The following is a 22,852-nucleotide window of genomic DNA, read 5'->3' as shown; positions in this document are numbered from 1 at the left end:
GTTGTGCGATAGTTTAGTCAAAGATGTCCGCCCGCTCTTAATGTGCAGATGTATTAGGCCAATAAGAACTCTAATTATAGGACTCTAATCCTAAAATACAGCACTTTTGAGAGATAATATAGGTGTCTATGTTTTCATTAAATTGTGAATCTTACAAAGTATTAAAGAGTATTTTAAGGACGCTAGAAACAAACAGCAAAGAGGCGTTGATGCCAAATCTCTATTGTTCGCTAATTCCTCAAGACGAACGCAGAGCTTAGTGCGCGTACATTACGGTTGCTGGATGAATTTACAAAAATTTACAGGAAATACATATTAAAAAAAATTTGTCCGTGCTAAGCTAAGTTCTAAGTTCAAATAGTTGTTCTGATAAAAAAATCTGTTACATTTTTAAGGTGACTTTAATTAGTAGAAGTGGTTGTAGAGAAAATTATTGATGCCATTTTAAAAAAGAAAGGGAAACAATACAAAATACTAAGTGACAAAAACCTATTTCTAATAATAATTTTACCATGGTTTTTAAAAATTTTGTTACATTAAGTTACGTATTATGCTGATTCAAAAACATTTAGTGTACCTACAGTGTACAATCACAAACACAAGAGGCTCGTGTTGTTCTGACGTCATCCGTTAAGATGAGCGAAAACTGTAACAATAGCGGATTAACTGTTGACGCCTTTATAAATATTCATTCCGAGTGAATTAAATTCAAGGATCGTTTCGAATTTTGTTTGGGCGACAGATGTGTCGAGAGGGCCTTCGTAAACGCCGAATAACTTTTACACGTTTATACAGACACAATACTTCAACACGAGCAAAATAACCTTTACTTTCTTGGAATATTTAATAACATAATTAAAAACAATACAATGATACTCTTGATATATAAATCTCTAAACTTTTAAAACAAGAGACACTGTAATAAATAATGGAATCTTCTAGACGTGACCAAAAGGAATTAATACTTAAAAATATTAGGCACTTATTGTTAATTTTAACTGCCAAAATATATTTCTACTGTGATTTTAAAAGTACAAATTCAAAGTTAACTTTATAGAGTCTGTCCCACCACTGGCTGATAGAGGCTCAGATAGCTTAAAAATGACGTCAATGTCAGATAAAGAAACTAAATCCGATATTTCCATCACATATTATACCCGTTGGGTTGTTATCAGACAATTTACAATTTGGTGGGACAGGCCCTTACTATTTTTACGCTATAATTGTAAATAGTGCAATTAACCTAAACACTATGGCCACTGCCTCCTTCCAGAATGGGGTCCTATTCTAATACGTCTAAATGACATTGACAGCTGTCAGATAGGGATGGGACGTCTATGCCGAGGTTTAGTGTTGCTTATTAGTTCTAGTTTTCTTATTAACACTATGTACGATGTATAGCGGTAGGTTTATGATTTACTACCTCCTGTATAGTGAGGTAGTGAAGCGCACTATCGCGGTATCTTCGTGCTCGACTGAGTGGAATCTACGCTCCATCAGGCGTGATCGCATGCCTCCGGTTCTGCGCAGTTTAACTATTTCTTATATTCAAAGTTACACTGGACATTTTTCTTTATAAATAGAATACTTGATATGTTTCAGAAGGTATGTATATGTATCTGTGAATGTCTATTCACCACATTTAATAAAATGTACGTAAAAAAAATAATATTTAAGTAAATCACACCATAATTACTGATTGGATGTAGATAAATCTTTAAGAGCAATTTTAAGAGCGTGCAACCTGAAGTAAACAATCGCACAACTGTTTCGTCTCGTTTTTATTCATATGAGCTTATTTGAAGGTCCGCCCACTATTTGAATTCTAGTTGTGCAATTAAAAAGTTAAATGGGATGGGAAACAATTGACAATCGCCCAACAATTATGCCATAGTTAGGTCAAAGGTGTGCGCCCGCCTTAATGCACAAATTACTCTTAAATATTCATACATTTTAGCACCTATGATGAGACATGAGTGAAGAGTTTGTTTCAGAACGTGATTGTGAAATATCGTCTGTTATTAGCAGTATCTGATTCTCTCTATCGATGTGTACAATCAATCAGAGTGCAAAGTGAGGGCATAATGTCCCTATTCATGTCCACGCACGACCCGCTACGCGAATTTCAAATACGTCACGTAAATCGCTCTCCGCTATTGTTTACAAATAATTAATTGTCCAATGCAACTGTGGCTGTTGATATTAGCATAATAAATGCTATGCCATATTGCATACACAGAAATAAACGTAAATGTAGATCGTTTCCCATTATCAAACGATTTTGTATCTTATTGTCAAAGCATAGGAATCAAATTAAAACAATGAAAAATAGTTTCATATTGCCATAGTAGACATTTCCAAACGGTCGTATACGTTGAATTTAAAAGGGTATTAATTTTATTCATTGGGAAATAGAGAATATATTGGCTTGGATTAGTTAAACGATTTTCGATAGGCCCATTCAGTGTAACTTAGTTGCGAGGTCAAGGGAATATGAATCTTAAATCTTTGACATTGGATTTAAAATTGTTTGTTGTGTTGTGTATGCATAGGTGAGAGTGTAGGGTAGTTGTACAAGGGGTTTGCAGGGTGGAGGATTCAGTGCAACGCGTGCCAGTGAATAATTCGCCTCGAACGGGCGATTAACGTCCGACGTCGATGGCTTGTTTTTGCCCTCACCGAGCAATAATCTATTGCTGCGTATATCGACGATACGAGTAACTAATTAAGCCTATACACGTAGTAAAAAGTTGTGTCTCCTTGTTTGATGGAATGCTTAGCGCAATTTACAATAGAATTAGCTGCATTAGCTTTAGTATCTAAACAATAGTTACGTCATTTCTATATGATGTACTTAGAGCTTGTTATAGTTACCATGATACTTGTAAGTACGTTTAACGGCCTAAGAAAAAAATTTACAGTTATATACAAGGAAAATGTATTTTCGACACTTTAAAAATCCCTAAAATGTTAAATTTCATTTTAATTTTATTAAATCTATTTAAACCTATTTATTACGCGCTTAAACAAAATTTTCTTCTAATATTGATTCATGTTTAAATCAGTTCGGCTAATAACTTATTTATAAGTAGAGACAGGTGCTTAGCTTTGTATAGCAGTAGGTTATCCGATAGCTAATAGCTTAGGATTAAAGTAGATGCCAAACGGTAAATCAATGAAGCCTGTCTAGTCAGGTTAATCAAATGTATCCACTGGGGTTTAGGAATATGCAGTCATACAGTCAACAACAAAAGTGCTATGGTTAAAACTTTAATAAAAAGAATCGTAAATATCTGTTACATTAGTTTTTTATGTTTTCTCGACTATCAGAAGTACAATGTTTTTACACATTTAAATTTTTAAAGTCATGCTCAAACTAATATACTTTATAACTCTCCCACCTTTTACAATAAATTTTATAATTTTTGAATTTTAACACCATGCGTTATTAATTTACTTCTTTATTAGGTACTACAATAAGAACATTCTTATTATGTAGTTTTTTTGGTAATTTAATTGTGCACTTTCGTGCGCGCTTGTCCCGGATAATACCTGCGCCATGTGAGCACATTCCGGGCATAGCGCGCTCAGTTCAAATTGTTGGGTGGCTCAGTGAAACAAGCTTAATATGGCTTCCATCTCAGACAGCACACCGGTGCTTCGTTAAGCTGAATTGTTATAACTATTTAAATATCTATTCTATAACTTACAATTGTTATTTAAAACTCGTCAATTATGTTTTATTTTTAAAGTCAAGCATAATTAATTTTCAATGTCCGCAAAATGAATGTTTATGTTAACAAACAAATAGTGTACATAGGTCTTTTTAATTTTAAAGGAACGTTAGATAATTTACTAGTGCTTGAATAATACATTTCTAGGTATTTATTTTATTATAAGTGTCAGTAAAAATGCAATGTTTAGGTCATTGATGCGTACACCCCTAATACAAATGAAAAAAGGTATCACACCTTTTGTCATTCTTACACAATTGCCTCATAAAATGACACGTTCAGACAGTGAAAAATGACAGTCATCATTTCGACACCATTTTTATGGGCCACAATTTCTTTCGCATAAAAATAAAAATCGGCCCGTCTTTATAAAAACATCTCTCGCATTGTCATTCATGGGAGCGGGCCGCGTATTTGTCACGCGGCGCGTCGGTCGCGGATCGCGTTCCAAATATAAAAATGCAATTTTAAATAAAAAAAAAAAACATTCACCACCAGATTCGCATTTCGAACCCTCACAATAAAAAGTAAACGTTTTCCGCGGACGGCAACGCATGCTCGGATTTTTATACTATGCGATAAAAGTATTTATTTTTTAGATTGTAAAATCACATATGCCAGAATTTACAAACACATATTTTACAAAAAAAAAGTTAGTTACTTTGTGGCATAGCTTTCTTTTGCGGCTGTACAAAATCAAATGATAAACGTATAAAAGATTTATTACAACTACAAATGTTAATTTAATAAGGTTATATTAATAATATTATAATAAAGAAGTAAGGTTAATATAATAACATGATTTCAAGTTCTCTAAACATAGAAACTAAAATATACAATGAAAAAGATATCAGTCAGGTACCAAATAGAAATCTAATGTTGGCAAAGAACCCCGAAAACATAAAAAATGTTTATGACATCAGAGCAACGAAAACCAATATCATATACCAAAATACCAATGCTTATAAACTTCGTAACCGGATTTAAACCAGCGTATCACAGATAGGGTAGCCTGTACATGAATTTGGTATTCACTGCGTCGTCAAGAAAACATCAGCAGGCAAAGTAGCAAAATATTATAATAGCGTAATGGTATCAGGTGTTGTTTTACAGGGCAGAGATACTAGATACAGAGATGTAACAATGTAATTTTATCGATATCTCTTAACGTATGAGTTTTTAAAAAAGATTATTTATATTAACTTCCCGGTTGATTGAATTTAAGGACTATCAAGATTGCTATTAAATCTAATATAAGATGCTAATATTTACAGTACAGTGTAGAAAGTTAAATAAAACTAAGCAAATACTCTTAATTTATGTCATTCTTATAAAAGTTTAAAAATCCTTTGTTTTTAACTAAGCTAGTGATGTAACAATAGGTGTAACAAAATAGTTCATTGCGATAATTTTAGTTTGAAAGGAGCGTTAATTTAATAAAAAAAATCGCAATTACCTTTACATGTATAATCCATTTTAATTTATATTAAGAATGAAAGGGAAAATCTATTAGGACAAGATTTAACTACCACAAAAATGTATTAAAACCTCTATCGATAGAAAATCATGAACAACACTATCCTTACTTCAGTGGCGACACGTCGTCGCAAGCATTCAGTGTGGGCTCAAGCTCGTGACGTGAAAGCGAAGTGACGTCACTAAACCCGACACCAAACAGATACAACCACAACCGACTTTTCACGACGTCTCATCCGATTTTATTGTTCGCGGATTCTTGTACTTAGTTTTATTGCACACTTGATATTTAAATACATAACTGTTTGAATACAAATAGGTTTTTATTGCATCAAATTTGCAGTTAGTTGAAGATCGATTGAAATAAATAATGACAAATAATTTAATTTATTAATTTACTAATAATTGAACTGTAAAAAAAAGACAACGTAAAAATGATGAAATAATTTAAATTTCGAACATTTACTGCATCAAATTTGGTTCTAAATTCTATTGTTTTAACATTTAAAGGGATATTATTAAAACATAAACATGTTCTGGCAAAATACAAGCAGCGACATAAATGTTTACCTTAATAATGGTGATTAGTCGAATGTAAACGCGCCGCATGAGACTGGCAATTTAAAATGAAAAATGATCATTACTGGTATTATAATTAAAAAGGCCCGACGTACGGCTAGGACCTTTCCGACTTTGATTAATATAACTATGACAGCTCATTGTCATTAAATCTAAAATGAAATGTTTATTATTACCCTAACAAACGTGTACTTGCTTTTACAAGTTGATTAATGGCGTAAATGTGGTTAATAATAGAATTTAACCAAGTTTTAATGTTGAAATTGCAATAAAAGACATTTAAATAAATGTAACACATAATAAAATTCTCCACACAAAAGTTAGAAAAATTAAAATCATTAAGTTGAACCCTTCATTCAATATTGTCCAGTGCAATGAACGATTTGTTTTTAAAAAAAAATTACTAAACTGCTTTACACAAATATACATGAGATTTTGATTTAAGTATGTTGGTAACATATAAAAAAATGTTACTACAAAAAATTCCGAATTAAGGGTTTACTAAATATTTTACGTATTAAATTTAAAATCTGCCTCAAAACAATCCTTCGCAACGTATTTGACTAATCCATATCAGTCATGTTTAAATCGCAACGCCAGCGAAAGTGTCAAATTGTAATCCACGTAATTAAGTGAGCGTCAGGGTGGGTTAGAGTCGAGCCTGCGACCTTAACTGGGCTTTACCATTCCTATATCATAATAAACAATACTATATTAATACAATACAATCTAATCGTTATAGCGAATTACTAAGTATACACATTTAAGGCCTGTCCCACCACTGGCTGATAGAGGTTCAGATAGCTAAAAATGACGTCACTGTCAGATAAGATATCAAAATCGGATATTTCCATCACATATTTTACACGTTGGATTGTTATCAGAAAATATACAATTTGATGGCACAGGCCCTTAATGTTGTTTGGAAGAATAAAATGTGTACTTACCTTAAATAACTATTGAAAACTAACCAATCTATTTAATCCAGTTTCAAAACTTCAAACCGAAAGTCAATTTCAACCACTTTCCCTGCATACTCTTGCGTTCGCCTTAATCATTTTTTAAAATACCCTCTTGAACGACGAATTTTAAAAGTGCATTTAAACATAGTCACCTTCTACACATAACTGGTGAAACTTTAATGATTTTTAATAACAAAAGACAAGAGGAAGTAAATCAAAGAGCAAGTTTAACAAAACAAGAATAAATCTACATATTTGTAGGCGACAGTTGCACCCAGGAGAGGTTTGAAGAATAGAATTCGCGGGTTAACTCTTGCTAAATGAATTATTCCTTCCCGTCGAGGTGGCGCCCTCTATTGACGGAGCAAACTTCGCTAAATAGTTTCGTTCCCGGCTCCATTATTGTTGGCAACTGTCGCCCAAGTTAGAAGTGACGTGTGTCTGTCGACACAATAGTTGAACGTCGCCGCCATTTAGCGACAGAAAGGTAGACTTTGATACAAATGTGTGTATCTATAAAGTTACCTACAAGCTTATTATTTGAAGCAACTAATTTCAATAGACATCACAAACAATTTGAAGGGCATTAATCAGGTTGTAAATGATTTGTGGATGCTGTCAGTTCATTTGTTTAATTAAGAATTGATTCACTTGCTAGATACTTTTAAATATATATTTTGTGATGTAAAAATAAACAAACTTTATCATCTTGTATCTCAAGTGTCTATGGTCACGTCCGAGATACCGCAATAAAAACAATAATACGTATATCTATGGTGACGTCACAATCAATTTCTGCGGAACACGTAAACGCGACTGCAGAGTATTCTCCAATCTCAGGTGCAGATCTCGTTTAGAGTAACTAGATCTTGTAGTTTTAAGAAGGAATTCCTAAAATTTTATTCAGTGAGCAACTTTCAAAATCAATAAAGTTTTAAATTTTTAGATCAATAATATATCAAACTCATTCAATGTCACTATCATTTGGACAGACAGACAAAAACCCGACTAGAATATTCTCAAAATGTGTATATTTAAATATTCTTAAAATCAATACATGACAGAATTTCAGTGAAATGTTTAAATTGAGAAGCAGAAATATTTATAAATGTTGAACTCAATCCGTCCCTTCATTACATTAAGCGTGGTCACTCTACTCGTCGATGTAAAGCAGCTTACTTCGTCGGATCCTGCAACGGTTCTCAATTAATATGTTAATGTAAGTATGAATTCATGGGCTATGACAGTTCTGCAGCCGGGTGCAAGACTTCATTGTCTAGCTTACTGTATTTATTTAATATGGGGAAGACCGCAGATTTCTAATCCTCTTAGAATTTTGCTGCTCCAGAACGCTTCTCGTCAACGTTACTGGCCACTTATACATGGCTAACTCTGGTGTTCGAAGACCCTCAGAGAAGTAATAGTGTGTCGTTAGTAAATTCGTTTGGCATTCATAACGTAAGAGAAATCATTACTGGTCGGTGACTAGTAACCGCATTTAACTCACTCGTGACGTGACTTTCATCACGTTTGAGTGAATTGTTATTTGAGTTTTGTTTTAATTTTCTACAATTAAAATAACACCTTCGATAGCTCAGTTGGTAGAGCGGTGGACTGTAGTTGTTAGTGTAATTGATATCCATAGGTCGCTGGTTCAAATCCGGCTCGAAGGAGATTTTTGTTTTGAATTCGATTATTATTGATCAAATAAATCTACTTGCAATGTTATATCGGTTTCAGTTAATTGAATCCTTCTTTTTGCGCAGTGACTAGCAAAATGTGGGTAGTCGGAACGTCATATAGAATCTTCATCTACCCACGGATTTACATAGACAATTCTACATTTGTTACATTAATTTTTGATCCATTTATTGAATGTGGTGTCTAGAATACTTTACCAAACGAATTACCCCTTAAAAGATATTAGAGAGTATTTATTAAAGAGTCCAGGACATTTCATTATCTACTCGTATTATTTAATTTAGTCAATAAGAGAGCTCGCCATCACTTCATTCATTCTATTCTTACTGCAAAAGAATGAATAGTGGCTTAAGTTTTAAAATATGTGACCTAGAGAATGCCTTTCACTTAAGAAAAGTAGGCCGCAAATGTGAAGAAGTAATTTTTTTAATACTCCTCCCACACCTTCGATAGCTCAGTTGGTAGAGCGGTGGACTGTAGATGGTTAAGAACTGAAATCCATAGGTCGCTGGTTCAAATCCGGCTCGAAGGAGATATTTTTTAATACGTTTTAATCCGTAAGTTTTAAGGGCTGAAAATCAGAATGAACACTCTCAAATCTTGAATGTTTGTTTTGTGAATATTTTATTTTATGAATGAATGACTAATAATATAACGAATATCTGTATGAAAATGTAAAGTAAATAAAGGCCTTTAATAAATAAAAATCTTTCACAGATTTTTTTACTATCACTTAAATACTAAAAGTTTCTTGATGATTCTTTTGATTAATTAATTACAGATGTTATAGTATAAATTAGTATAAAATGTAACTTAAACTGTTTTTTAACTAAGCCTCCCGTTCATAAAAAAAGTTAAATCTCCTTCGAGCCGGATTTGAACCAGCGACCTATGGATATCAATCGTTCACCAACTACAGTCCACCGCTCTACCAACTGAGCTATCGAAGGTACAGTATTCGTGTCCGAGAAATCGTTATACATTCGTTTATAAACGTGATACACAAGGTAATGCGTAACAGCATACGTCGTATTGGTGAAAGTAATACTGCATGTAGAGTACACGCACCAGTTAATACAAAACAAGGTTATGTTAAATACGATCATTTAGCAAAGCCTCGACTTAAGACGTCGAAGATTTACTTTTGAAGGTATTTTGCATTCATTAAATCCAGATTGGAGTCAACATGATAAAAAGTTATTTCGTTTCACAGACAAATTTTTAACTCCTTTACAATTGACCATTTTATAATTGACTAGCTGTTGCCCGCGACTTCGGTCGCTTGAAATTATCAAAAAATAGCGTATGTTACTCGTTGATAATGTAGCTTTCAAATAGTCGAGTCGTTTTTGAGCCTATTTATTACAATCGAACAAAAATAAAGTTTTCCTCATTATAACATTAGTATGAAATGCATCAATACCTGGCTTATAAGACCAAATCGAACCGCTTATGTGTTCATCATCTCCCTTGCCTTATTCTTGTTGTTACATTTAATTTTTAACCTTTTAAAAAGTACAATTTTCTTCTAATTGACGCCCGTATTGTGTATAGTCATGGTGTTGCATTGTATGAGCCGGTTCATTGATTCAAGTTACCCTTTTGTTGCGAGCTCTACTACTAGTAAATTACATCATACAAGAAATTGAAAACTCTTACGATTTGAACAACATACTAGACATGCCTTCGATAGCTCAGTTGGTAGAGCGGTGGACTGTAGTTGGTGAACGATTGATATCCATAGGTCGCTGGTTCAAATCCGGCTCGAAGGAGATTTTTTTTATTGTAGCTCTAACCATGTCATGAGTATGATTATCAAAAAGTTATCCTGTCCAACTCTTTAAGCTTCAAGCCGAGCCTAACCGTAATAGAAGCTAATTTCTTTATATATAAAAATTATGTCCAAAACGAAAATCTCCTTCGAGCCGGATTTGAACCAGCGACCTATGGATATCAATCGTTCACCAACTACAGTCCACCGCTCTACCAACTGAGCTATCGAAGGCATACATAAGTAACTAAATATAACACTGAATTGTTTAAATTTAACGTCATTGGACAAACTTTGAAACAGTTGTATAGGAGACATTTTAAAATTTGTACGTTGGAAAAGTCAAAAACTATATTTAAAGTGATAACTGACCCAAACATTAAAAAGATAACATTTGGATAATAAAGTATTTAAATACTACATGCATAAAAAAACTCCTTCGAGCCGGATTTGAACCAGCGACCTATGGATTTCAGCTATTAACCATCTACAGTCCACCGCTCTACCAACTGAGCTATCGAAGGTACGAGATATATATTTTAAAAAAATATATTTTTATCACAGCAGACGGCATTACGTAAATAATGTCTCGACCTCGATACATTAAACATTATTAAAACACGTTTTATTGGACTTGTATCAAAAAGCAGCGTCAGTGGTCAGAGCGACCGCTTTTTAAGACCTTTCTCTGCGCACGCAATTATGTAAAATTGAAATTTTTCGTCCTAAGAAACAACAGTCGATACTTAAAACCAGAAAATACATCAAAAGATTCTAATATGATACAACATTTGAAACGAAGTAATAATTACCACGTTTTAAAAATTAATACTAACTTAGAAGGTTTTGATTGTCATAATAATAGCCTAAAGTTAATGGTCGATATTAATAGGGCATATTGACAGCAATCATACAAAGGGTACCTTTCAAAGATCAAGCACGCGCCTGTCGAATAGCGAGGGTGGCGCAGCACTTATCATAAGGTCAAACTGACATTTCGAATAGCATTTATGTTGACGGAAATTCATAACGTCAACGGAAACAAATGTCAAAGAAAGTGAACCAGTGAAATTCTATGTAATAAAATCACAACAATCGATATTATAAGAGAAATAGGAAAACTTTTAACATTATAAAATCGTTAATGACACTTGTCAGACTAATTACGTTCAATAATTCTGTCGCACCGGGAAAAAAAAATCCATTCAAAGACATTGTATGAACATATAAAACATAAAATCAACCTCATTTTTTGAATTAATGTTTTTATAACTTTATCGATAGTACACAACTCCGAACATCACTACTTTTCTACAAGTGGAATAGAACTTAAATCGTTGTATCGTGTCGTTGCTATTGAAATTTTCATCGTGAACTTTGAAACAATTTTTAGACACTTTGCATAGGAGATTGTAGCTGGAATCCAATGACTCGTCCGGAAAAACCACACGACGGAAAAGTTAATAGCTCTTACAAACAACTGACAATAGCGATACTGAATGTCTTTTGAGTTTAGAATTATGTTAATATTTACCAAATAAATAATGAATTCTCTTAATTTACAACTCTATTTGTTTTGAATATCTATAGCCAATAAACATCAGATAAACTATACTAGAGATATTCGACGGTATGCATAAAAATATATGGTTACAATGTTTCTCTTTTGGTCTACTCTAGCTATGTTTTATAATTGCTTAAACAAATCCTTTTAAGAAGTATCAGTCAAAAATACTTGCGCTAATTTACGACGGTGCGTAATTAAGTCAATCTCCCATTAAATCCCCCTTTCTTAGCGACTCGTCTGAATCTCGATGCGCATAAAACGCGCGAAAACCTAATGCCATTTCACGCCGGAGTAAACCTTTCTCTCGGAGTTAACGTCTATTTAAACTCGGCTTAACTTAATCGATCGAGAAGGCCCTTAATTATGGCTTTATCTTAGGAGCAATGAGGATCGAAGTGAACGGATTTAAGTCGGCCCGAATCTAGCGGAAAGTTTTCATTTCAGCCGCCGTGCGCGGGCGTTGAGCTGGATAAAATTAATTACTAACTTTGCTTAATTTAATTTTATATCATATAATTTGTTTGAAGAGAAGTGTAACAAATCTCACAACCCAAGTTGCACACGTCATTGTTATAGATAGATAGACCCATTTAAGATATAGATATCACAAAATATCGCCTCGTATTAAAAAAAAGAGTGAAATTTTGTTATCTTTTTTTTTTAAGATTGGCTGACAAAATAAAACACAGGAACGTACTTAATTGTACAAATTAATTTTACACATACATTTTAAATTTAATTTCAAAACCGTACAAGCTTCCTTCAGTTCTCGTACATGTAAAGTTGGTTTTGTATTAGTTTTAATAAAGACGCACCGAGGAAACTGTAGGAGCGCTGTCTGTCTGAATTAACGTCGAAGCGCCGCGACGACGCCCGTGTATTAATATTCATAATCGAGTCTTCACGTTAAGGAGTGTGCAGTGGAGGAAATCTTGATCTTAATCTATTTTGATTACAAAACTCCATGTATAATATTTCAATGATGTTTACATAATTGCGATGACGTAAAGTTCGTACCAATTAACTGAAATACGTGATAATCTCTACTGATGTAAATTAAATTTTTCGTATTAATTTATCTTCCAAAATTTCCATCTAACGCTTTACTCTAGAGATTTTTAAGTAAATCTCAGTATAAATCGTTGAAAAACAGCGGTGTGGAAATGTGACTTGCAAGTGTTGCGTACCGCCCGCCGGGACCACAAACCCTAATTACGTCTGAAACAATCCCCGCCTTATTTTTATCCATTTTATGCTCAATCATAATTACCCCGGTCGTCCTGCGGGAGGCATTGTTGCCAAATCAGCGCCTTACATTAACGTTTACATTACAATGATATACCTTTAGGGTTAAAACAAACAAATAGAATTATATTCGTTATTCATATTCACTGATCTTGAAAGAAGACCTCCCATGGGATGCATCAACGAGCACAACAAGGTACAATCGTAGCTAAAATTCTACGAGTTTTCCATTTTAAGACATTTTTATCTATACATATAATAAAATTGGAGTGTCTGTAATATAAAAAGAAAAATTCCAGATTTCGGGAAGATGATGTATTTGCGTTACTGATAACGAAAATCGCATTTAAGTATTTTTTGTCTGTCTGTCTGTCTTACTATCTGTCTGTCCGCAAGCCGTGTTTGTTTCCGGGTAATCTCTGAAACGGCTGGGTCGCTTCGACTGGACTTTCCCTGAAGGCTAACATAGACTGGCTGCTTTTTTATCTGAATATTGCGTGGACGAAGTCGCGGGCAACAGCTAGTATTTAATAAAAGTAAATTTACTTGGATTGACACTCCCAGAATTCTTAGCTGTAACGTAAATTACGAACGAAAGTTAGTTATTGAATTGTTTTTTTATAAAGGTACATTTACAGCCACCATAAATCTGTCTGTTATTTAACAACGATACATTTTAAGCCTTTTAAATCAAACGGCAGCTCAATAAAAGCGAACGCAATTACCTGCGTCTCGCATATTTATCTTTACCGCGATATAAATGCTTTGTGGGGACGAACAATAGCTCCGGGCTGGGACAGGGGGAAGGGGAGGGGAACGGCTTCGTAATTTTTTAATTAATACCGTCGAAAATATCAAAGTCACCGGACGGTCCGGCCCACCACTAGTGGGAATTATAACAAAGTATTTTTAATTTTTTCATAAAGCCTTCCACTCTTCAACAGCGCTCTGAAGTGGAACACTCAAATATTTATCTCGTGTAATTAAATCGTATATCCGCACTTTAAACTTAAATTATGCAAATATTTCGACGAATTCAATATTATTAATGCTTTCAGTTTATGTTAAATGCTATATTTAAAATGTTATTCCACTTTTTGTTATTTAATTGTAACTGTAAATCATCAATCTTTTCGAATCTTTTATGAACCCTTTATGGATTTATTGTTTTGGAAATGTGTGTCATTCCACAGGGACGGACATTAGGGCACGGTAGCCGGTGTTGTCAACGTGAAAATCAGCCAACAGGAAAACCCAAAGGAATCGAAAGAGAAAAGGATTTTCCGCGTGAAATCGTTGTTAAGTCGATGATTAAAATTTTCGCTCAATTAATCTGAGTACATTGTCAATATCATAAGGAGATATGAGTATAACCTTATTTCTTAATTATGCTTATATACCTTTTAGTAAAAAGCTCTAGCGCAAAACATTTCACTCAAAACATTTCTTCAAAAAGTTTATTTAATAAATATGTTAGTAAATATCATTTGTAGATTATAACTCAAGAACTCCTAATATAACCACAGAATACAATACTATACTACTAAGGCCAACTATTACTTTGTAGTTAGCATGACTATAATAGAGAAAACAACTCCAAGGTACTTAAAATAAAACAAGCCTTTATTACTGTTCTTAAAGTAAAATAATGTTTTAAATTTACAATTACATACTAAATAGCATATAATAGCACTTTAAAATACAAATGAGTATAAATATTTCATATCTGCAAGCCACTAATGGCGAAATTACAGCCTCCAATCGGAACGTTTCATTTATCTGAACAATCAAAGGGGACTCGTTGTTCAGACAATGTTTGATAAAATTTTATTACATGGACAATGGGCAGCCAAAATTAGCGTTATTAGCCCTCGCTCATTTAAATTGCCCTTCTATAGGGAATTATTGAAAGTACGTAATTGATTTAATACATCCCTTTGTTACGCTTTACTGGAATGAAAATATTTTCTTCTTTGTTACAGTTCAATTATTCGTACTTATGAGGATTTTTTTTTCTTTTTTATGAACAATATGGCACGGTACTAACGTTTAAAAAACAGTATTATAGAAAGTTATAAAGTAAAGGTCTATTTATTATTTATAAATACTATAAAATTATTTTGTCATTATATTTGTATATGATATTTGTACAGCAAAAGATTATGGTTACCTAGACAATACAAATGTCTTTTATAAAGGCAAGGCGTCGTTACAAATCCGGGGGTTTTATCTGCAGACTTTAATTGTTGGCAGGAGTACTATCGCGGCTTTACTGGCTGCGATTGCGGCTCATAAAATGTTACAGCCCTTTTGTTTCCAGCTCTTCATATCGCACTCTTGTCGCCACTAAACTCCTATTATCATATTCACTTTGATTTTAACAACCGTTTCCTTAATATATTAAAAGTCTATGTTCTACGAGTTTTTAAGCAACTATATTAATACATTACTTGCACTAAAAATCATATGATTTATGTTTAAATTACAAATCGATATCTGTTCGTCTTTTTCATTAAAAGTATTAAGTACTTTTAATGAAAAAGACGCGAATGTTGAGATCGATGGATGTTTAAAACGACTTAATGGATCTTGACAAATTTTGTCGCAGATGTATAACATACTACTAGCTACTTACTAAGTTTCTTTAAGACTAAGTCGTGGGCAAAAGATAGTGTATCTTAATATAACTTTAACTTACTATTATAAAACACGCATCTATGAACGCGTGTGCGTACTTTCTTATTGTAAACGTGTTCCAAACTGTTTTGAATAATTTAGTTTTGGATTCAGAGTTCACGCTGCGCCTACGGCAGAAATCCCGCTCACGCGATACGACATCGACTCACTTGATATGTGTGTGATACGTGACATCCGTGAGATTTACAAAAAAATCTACCACAAATGTGTCTATGCAACATCTAGAGATGGCGTTCAGTATTCACTACTCGTTTGTATACTCTGATTCCTGATCAAACGGATGCAGAGAAATAGTAAAAGCCTGCTTTAGGGTTGTATGTCGTTAACTAAAAGAAAGCCGAGTAAAGTCGATTTAGCCATTTACTGTGCACTATAGGCCTGTCTTTTATCATCCTTATTCCGTTACAATCTTCAGTATTTATTTAATTGAAGGAATTGATAATGATAATGAAGTGTCTATTTTAAAACTTTTCATCAAAACGTGAAACTACGATTTTATTGCCCCTATCGAATAAAATCGAATAGAATCTGTCAACAGAAAATCAGTATTTGCGAGGCAAATAGATGGCAGCGTCACAGCGCCGCAACACGACCCCCTTGTCAACACGCCTTTGTTCATTTCATGTACGCGTACTATTTTTAAAATGTATAGACAATAGTCAGAGTATTAGATTTATTTTTTCATATGACAGAGATTGTGGTAGTGTATCCTTTTCCTGCATTTCGTATTAATAATGATTGTTAATTAATTAGACAGTCATGTCGTTATCACTATAAAATATTGCAGTACATGAAATAAAATATAAGTAAATAAATTCATTCCTTCTTTCCCCTGGAGTTAGCTCAACTGTTGTACGTCGCAAAATTATTTATACTCTCATTACTAAAACATTTGTATTTCAATCGTGCTATTCGCACATTCCGCAGTATATCAGGGGCAATTACATCACGCATTAGTCTCGCGCCCGACACAAACATCCCCGGACCGACAAAAACAAACGCGAGCGTCGCTTACAACGATGGTAATTTGTCAGGTGAGCTCAACTCAAAGAGTATACGTAAAAAGAATAGACACACTCTTTGAATATATGAAATCTTTAGCAACTTTTCATTATATTAATAAAAAATATGTTTTTCTGTTCTCAGTTTCATAGTATTATGGAAATAACAGATTGGATTATGAGAATTTTAATAAGTTTATAGTTATCCAATTGAAGACTAGAAAATTTGTCCACGAAACTGATAGTAAATATTTACTTTTCTTTATTTTTGCAACACAATGGAAACTTGAAGTTCATGTGCTTAGATTATAGACCTTCATTATTTTCTAAAAACAATAATCTCAAGATACAATAACAAAAAATGTTTGTCTTTGAGCAAAGGCGTGGGAACAATCGACAGCGGCGGAGCTGCCTGCTAACGTCTTCTTCAAGGGGGATGAAATATCTAAACGAGAGTCTCTTAATGGCGCTCATTTATTTCTCTCCCGAATCTCGCACTGAGCGCCGGTAATTATTGCGTTTCCAGTAGGGTTATTAAGTTTTGCTTCGGTTAAAATGAGAAATTGCTGCATTTATACGCCAAACTTGATATCTCTTCGGCGAAGGGTTTAAAATTTAATTTCACCCGGTGTTATTATGATGTTATTAAATTAATTGTGCGCTACGACAATTTGAAATCAACATGACGAATAAGATTCTTTAATCATATTCCAGTAGACAAATACTGGCATTCAAGCAATGTGCGCTAGCTTCAAAACTGTATTGTACTATTTAAATTGGACGAAGCTTTCCGCAATATAAAGTACATTTAACAATGATATTTATTTTTCTTTTTATGTGTGTGTGTGTGTGTGTGTGTTTTTAAAAGGATGTTTTTTAATAAGTGGTATTTATCTGTTGTCAATATAACAAAACAAAAAAAACAATCAAAATGTGGTATACAAGAAATTACAAGTTTGTAGCAAAATGTAAATTGATTCCGGCCAGGATCGAACTGGCGGCCTTCCGCGTGTAAAGCGGATGTGATAACCACTACACCACGGAACCACACGTTAACAGAACTTTTCTTTTGCTTTACTTATCAAAACTTTCACCTTTACAAACGAATAAATGATCCATAATGTCGATCCAAAGATTATTTTCATTACTTTGTATGTTTAAGAAAATAATAAAAAAGACAACAAAAAATCATCTATAGGATAGATCTATTTCAATCCAAAAAATAATACGCAGATGAACGTTTCTATACATATTTTATTTATGATACATGCATGGAGTAGATTAAGTTAAAACTTTTCATACGCTAGGGAAAGCTTAAGTTTTACAACTTATCTAACTGTTCTGTAATCATTATGCAGGATTTGAAGGAGGCATTTAACTGAAGCGGCTCAGCTGAGTTTTGTTATCTCTACGAAGTTTGGAACTTGTAAGCGCCTGGAGGCTTTACGCAAAATATGAGCTCTAGCACTTTGTATCGCTTTTGCCTGACAATGAGTTACAGGCGCTACGGGCATACTAAATATGACAAACATATTGTTGACTTCTTCACAACATCTTAATTTTAGCCAATGACACTAATGTTTGTACAGTTTTCTTTCTTAAATGATACAATAAAATAAATAGCTATCAAAACAGTCTTTTCATTTGTCGATTTATCTTTATCTTATAATAAATTCCTACACAATTGGCAAGGAAATAATATTCTTATGTTATTTGTTTAGTGTTTAATTGGTCCAATGTATTTAATTTTCATAGGATCTTATATATGTTGTGATGGAACCTTGAATGTTTGTGTTTTGTTCGAGCGTATTTGTGAGACTCTATTGGCATGTGGTTCCGTGGTGTAGTGGTTATCACATCCGCTTTACACGCGGAAGGCCGCCAGTTCGATCCTGGCCGGAATCTAAGATTTGTTTTGATTCAAAAATCAAAAATGCTATAATGAAAAAAAAATCGCTTCAACCAACATTTATTTATATCTTCCATGAAATGTTTACTCTAGTTCACTAACATAATATTTAAAACACGACCAGTTAAGGAAATATCTTGTTAAAAATAGATGAACAAAAATTGTTTTTACTAATAGGGGACCTTTAATTTACGGTAATGTTCATAAATAACTTTATTTTAATTCATTTACAGTTTATCGAATAATTAAACAGATTAAACACGTAGGTGTAACATTAATTAAAACACGTCATAAGTTGTCCGAAGCAGTCCGCATTTGTACGTGCCCACAAAATCTGATGCAACTATAATTTCTACACGTAGTCGAAAGTTTGCTCTACTGTGAAGTTCAAGAAATATTACTGTCATATTTATAGCGAAAATGACTAGATAATAATTATAATAATTTCACTTTTTCTTATTGATTATCTTATTTAAATAGTTTGGACATCGGCCACAATACATGTTCCAAATGAATTGCCTATGATGACCAGAAGATAAACTGTTAAACGATACTTCTTTTGTTTATGTCATAATTAATAATGTAATTTGATATTAAATAATGTATAATTTTAATTAATATGCAAAGCGTAAACTAAAATCAAACAGAGTATACTGCAATGTACACAACATGTGGCCTGAACCAAATGCTCCAAGACCGCCGCAAGGCACGAATGCTAAGACAAACCGAAATCTTATCAAACGTCCGCCATGTTGGACCGGTTAATAAGCAAAACCGAACACAAGGCCCACCCCAACTTACCTGAAGGCTGTTTGCTGAACATATTCGGCCGCGCCAAACGCAAACACCGCCTAAGCACCAATAACTTAACCTTAACTTGTGCTTAGCTCAGCTACATTGGACCGACCTTTGTTTGATTTGTGATTCATAAACTAATAAAGTATGAAAATGTATTCGTAGTTAAATTATTGGATTCTCCAAGTGTGTTGAATTCGAGCTATAAATATAGAAGTTTCTACGAATTAAAATTAATATATCATAACTTGAGGTTAACTTTTCTCTCTGTGTGCTATCGTTTCTAGTTCTTTGTAAGTAATCAATCACTTCCGGTATATTAATGCTTTCAAATATTATATAATGGAGGAACTCTTACAACAGTAGGGTATAGACTATACAATATTAATAAAATATTAAAAGAAAGAAGTATTACAAAATCACAATGAGAAACCACAAAAATGTTGAAGTGTTTTCCAATTTTCACGATATAAAAGAAATAGCAACTCTTTGCTTTGAAGGAAATGCTAAAAAGAAACAATAAAAACTGAAACACTACAAGTTAGTAAAGACATTTTTTAATTTTCATAAAACGGAAGCTTCGAAGGGATGTTTTGAATAGCGACAATTCATCGTATAACCGTGCTCAGGCGATTTCGATTAAAACAAAATCGGGGCGAGAAATCCCTCGGGAGCGGTTCATTTTGTAGCAATTAGTTGACGCGGGCGGCGCATTCGCCACGACTGAGCGATTACCCCTTTACACTTGTCGACTAACAGTAAATTTGCACAACTTATATTTAAAATTTTATAAATGCATGAAGATTTTAAGCAAGCGTAACCGTCACCGCAGCTGGACAACGACTCAGTAAAAGCTTAACAGGCCAAGGCCTTCAACAATGAACGACGCGAAGAAAAAGAATGAAGATTTTCTTACAGTCAGATCAATTATTTAAACATACTCGTTTGTCAGTAATATTTAGGTACTAAAGGTAACAGATATTAACAAATCTACAAATCTAAATACCATTTTCTTTTAAAAAGATAATATGACTATAATATTTTCATTGTAATACTATAAAAGAAAAAACTCGTAAACAAAGCTGCAATTCGTAACAAACCTTTAAACTGACTCATCTAAACCGAGTTAACGTAGACATTCAAACAAAACGTCCATCGAGAGAAGTTCAGACAATAAACAGAGAGATAAGCGAGTTGCGTCTTCATTGTTCTGGCGGGAATAGGCGGCGGCGGGGGAGGGGGCGACGCGACAGCTTAGAAAATAACTTTCCTGTCATATTACGTGAAATTTAATACGAAACAAGTGAGTTTACTCTCGATTAACTCGTGAAAGATATTCACAAATTTTTGACAATAATGACTTTAAGATCAACACCATACCTTTCCACTTAACAACGTAACAGCTTTAAAATATAAAGTAAAAATAATAGTGGCTTTACTTTGCGATGCACTGCTAACACAGTAACCCCCTTTTGTTCCATTACTTAAAGCTGGCTTTTATTACAGTAGGATTTAAAAAACTTTCTGTTCAATACATGTTGAACGTGTAATTTTTATTGTCTGTGCAATCTTAGTAATTTAAGATTTTTGTATCATGGCAACACTTTTATATCAATTCACTTCCTTTTCCAACAAGTTGTCTTCTTGTCTAAAAAATGTGGCTATATCTAACTTTCATGGTATTTAATTTCATTATTAGAAATAAATATCTAAGATATAAAACTCTGCTTTCATTTAATGAACAGAGTCTATGGTCCTTCGAGCCGCGCTTAAACCAGCGACCTATGGATTTACGTGTTAAGGTTAATGACAATCACAATGATAATAAACTACGACCATCATTTTGTTATAATGAGGCAAAACAAAAACAGTATCAGTATAATGTTATTCAGATAACGTCCATGGGAAATCCAGACCGCCTCGAGCCGAATCTATCTTAAGTCGAATTCGAATCCGCCCCAACGACACGGTACATCGAAAGTTCGTTAAAGTAATGTCACTCTATCTGGCTGTAGCTCTCCCGAGACGAATGAGATGATGATATAAATTCAAACGTGTAGAAAAGAGACAAAAGAATTCAAGTTACGAAGGATAATGCCGTATAATCACAGTTTTGTTTTCCAATCGCTGCTAACGATTATTGGCTTGTTATTCGGGTGTCGTTTTGAAATTGCTTTAGTGCTCTGAGATAAGTCGTTAGCAAGTACAATAAAACGAGAGGGGACCGCGATTAGTTCACTTCAAGGTTCGACGTGATTATCTGCTTAAGCACCAATTCACACTTTTGTTTCTCTTTTCCACTTTTAAATACTGACCCTTAACAAACTTTGTATAGGAAGTTAAGTCATGAGGCTAAATTTATTAGTAATTTTTTCTACTTCGAATACAAAATGAAGTCTTAGGTTTTTATTTTTCTATCTTAGTTAATCAAAGGTCTTTTCTAAATCTAAAAACAAGATAAGAATGAATATAGCTACGTTACGTTATATGTAAAAGATAACCTCAAACCTTAACCAACAACCTACTGAAAAAACAAAAGTAAGTAGTGTATGTTCTTCCAGACTATCACCTACATCTATACCAAATTTCATCGAAATCCATTCTGTAGTTTAGGCAACAATTCTAACAAACATCCATCCATACAAATTTGCATTTGTAGTTTTTGGAAGATTACATCTTAAACGTAATTATTTAACAAAAAATACAAAAGTATAAAGTAACCTTACTTGAATACTTATTCTTGTACAATTAAAATTCAACGTAAGACAACTTTTCCTTTTTTAAAAATTTATGAAGCCAGTGTTTTGAGTGAGACGAATTAATTCAGTATTCGGCAAACAGATACGAGTAACTCTTTCGGTACAAAGTATCGTAAGTGGGTGGTTTTTTACAATTGCAGATTGGCTGGCAATATGCATATCCACTAAACTTTTGTCTGACCCAACCCATCTTTATTCATGTGTCTGTAAAATGCATATTTTTATCATTGTTTATACGTTTACAACAGCTTTCATTTCAGTTAAAAAAAGGAATTCTGTCATCTTGAATTTCGATTTGAATTTTCAAAGTTTTATGTAAAAATTATTTTTCTTCGGGGTTTTTGTTGAATGACTAATATAAAAATGATAAAATCTACTTATCATCGGAGCCCATTTGGATTAACTAAGAAATATACGAACTTAAGTTTGAAAGTAATTAAGGTGTCTATTTGAATTCGACCACGAAACAATGGACTATGACAATCGTGTTACAATTTTATTGTTGTAGACTCCATTTTATCCAAATAACAGAACATACATACATATCTTTATGCACTTTGCGTAAAAATTCCGAATGTATATTTTATTAGAATATTATACCGTTAGCTTAACGTTTAAATTAGTTTGCTCCCCTAGAGGACCGCGGGGAAGGGTTG

General features: G+C 33.4%; 8 non-coding genes across 8 annotated transcripts; 4 read left to right on the top strand and 4 right to left on the bottom strand.

Annotated features, from left to right (window-relative positions):
* The first annotated feature begins 8,334 nt into the window (after positions 1–8,334).
* On the top strand, positions 8,335–8,424 carry Trnay-gua. The gene is given in 2 exon segments: positions 8,335–8,371; positions 8,389–8,424. It is a non-coding gene; the product is annotated as a tRNA-Tyr (tRNA).
* Positions 8,425–8,895: 471 nt separating this feature from the next.
* Positions 8,896–8,984, top strand: Trnay-gua. The gene is given in 2 exon segments: positions 8,896–8,932; positions 8,949–8,984. It is a non-coding gene; the product is annotated as a tRNA-Tyr (tRNA).
* A 329-nt stretch (positions 8,985–9,313) lies between these two features.
* Positions 9,314–9,402, bottom strand: Trnay-gua. Its single transcript is given in 2 exon segments — positions 9,314–9,349; positions 9,366–9,402. It is a non-coding gene; the product is annotated as a tRNA-Tyr (tRNA).
* A 733-nt stretch (positions 9,403–10,135) lies between these two features.
* Trnay-gua lies at positions 10,136–10,224 on the top strand. The gene is given in 2 exon segments: positions 10,136–10,172; positions 10,189–10,224. It is a non-coding gene; the product is annotated as a tRNA-Tyr (tRNA).
* A 144-nt stretch (positions 10,225–10,368) lies between these two features.
* Positions 10,369–10,457, bottom strand: Trnay-gua. Its single transcript is given in 2 exon segments — positions 10,369–10,404; positions 10,421–10,457. It is a non-coding gene; the product is annotated as a tRNA-Tyr (tRNA).
* Positions 10,458–10,658: 201 nt separating this feature from the next.
* On the bottom strand, positions 10,659–10,747 carry Trnay-gua. The gene is given in 2 exon segments: positions 10,659–10,694; positions 10,711–10,747. It is a non-coding gene; the product is annotated as a tRNA-Tyr (tRNA).
* Positions 10,748–17,707: 6,960 nt separating this feature from the next.
* Positions 17,708–17,780, bottom strand: Trnav-uac. The gene has a single exon. It is a non-coding gene; the product is annotated as a tRNA-Val (tRNA).
* A 785-nt stretch (positions 17,781–18,565) lies between these two features.
* Trnav-uac lies at positions 18,566–18,638 on the top strand. The gene has a single exon. It is a non-coding gene; the product is annotated as a tRNA-Val (tRNA).
* The last annotated feature ends 4,214 nt before the right edge of the window (positions 18,639–22,852 follow it).

Source organism: Papilio polytes, unplaced genomic scaffold (assembly GCF_000836215.1).
Source record: "Papilio polytes unplaced genomic scaffold, Ppol_1.0 DF824047.1, whole genome shotgun sequence".
Lineage (NCBI taxonomy): Eukaryota > Metazoa > Arthropoda > Insecta > Lepidoptera > Papilionidae > Papilio > Papilio polytes.
The sequence above is the reverse complement of the archived record's forward strand: the minus strand, read 5'-3'. Positions and strand labels throughout refer to the sequence as shown.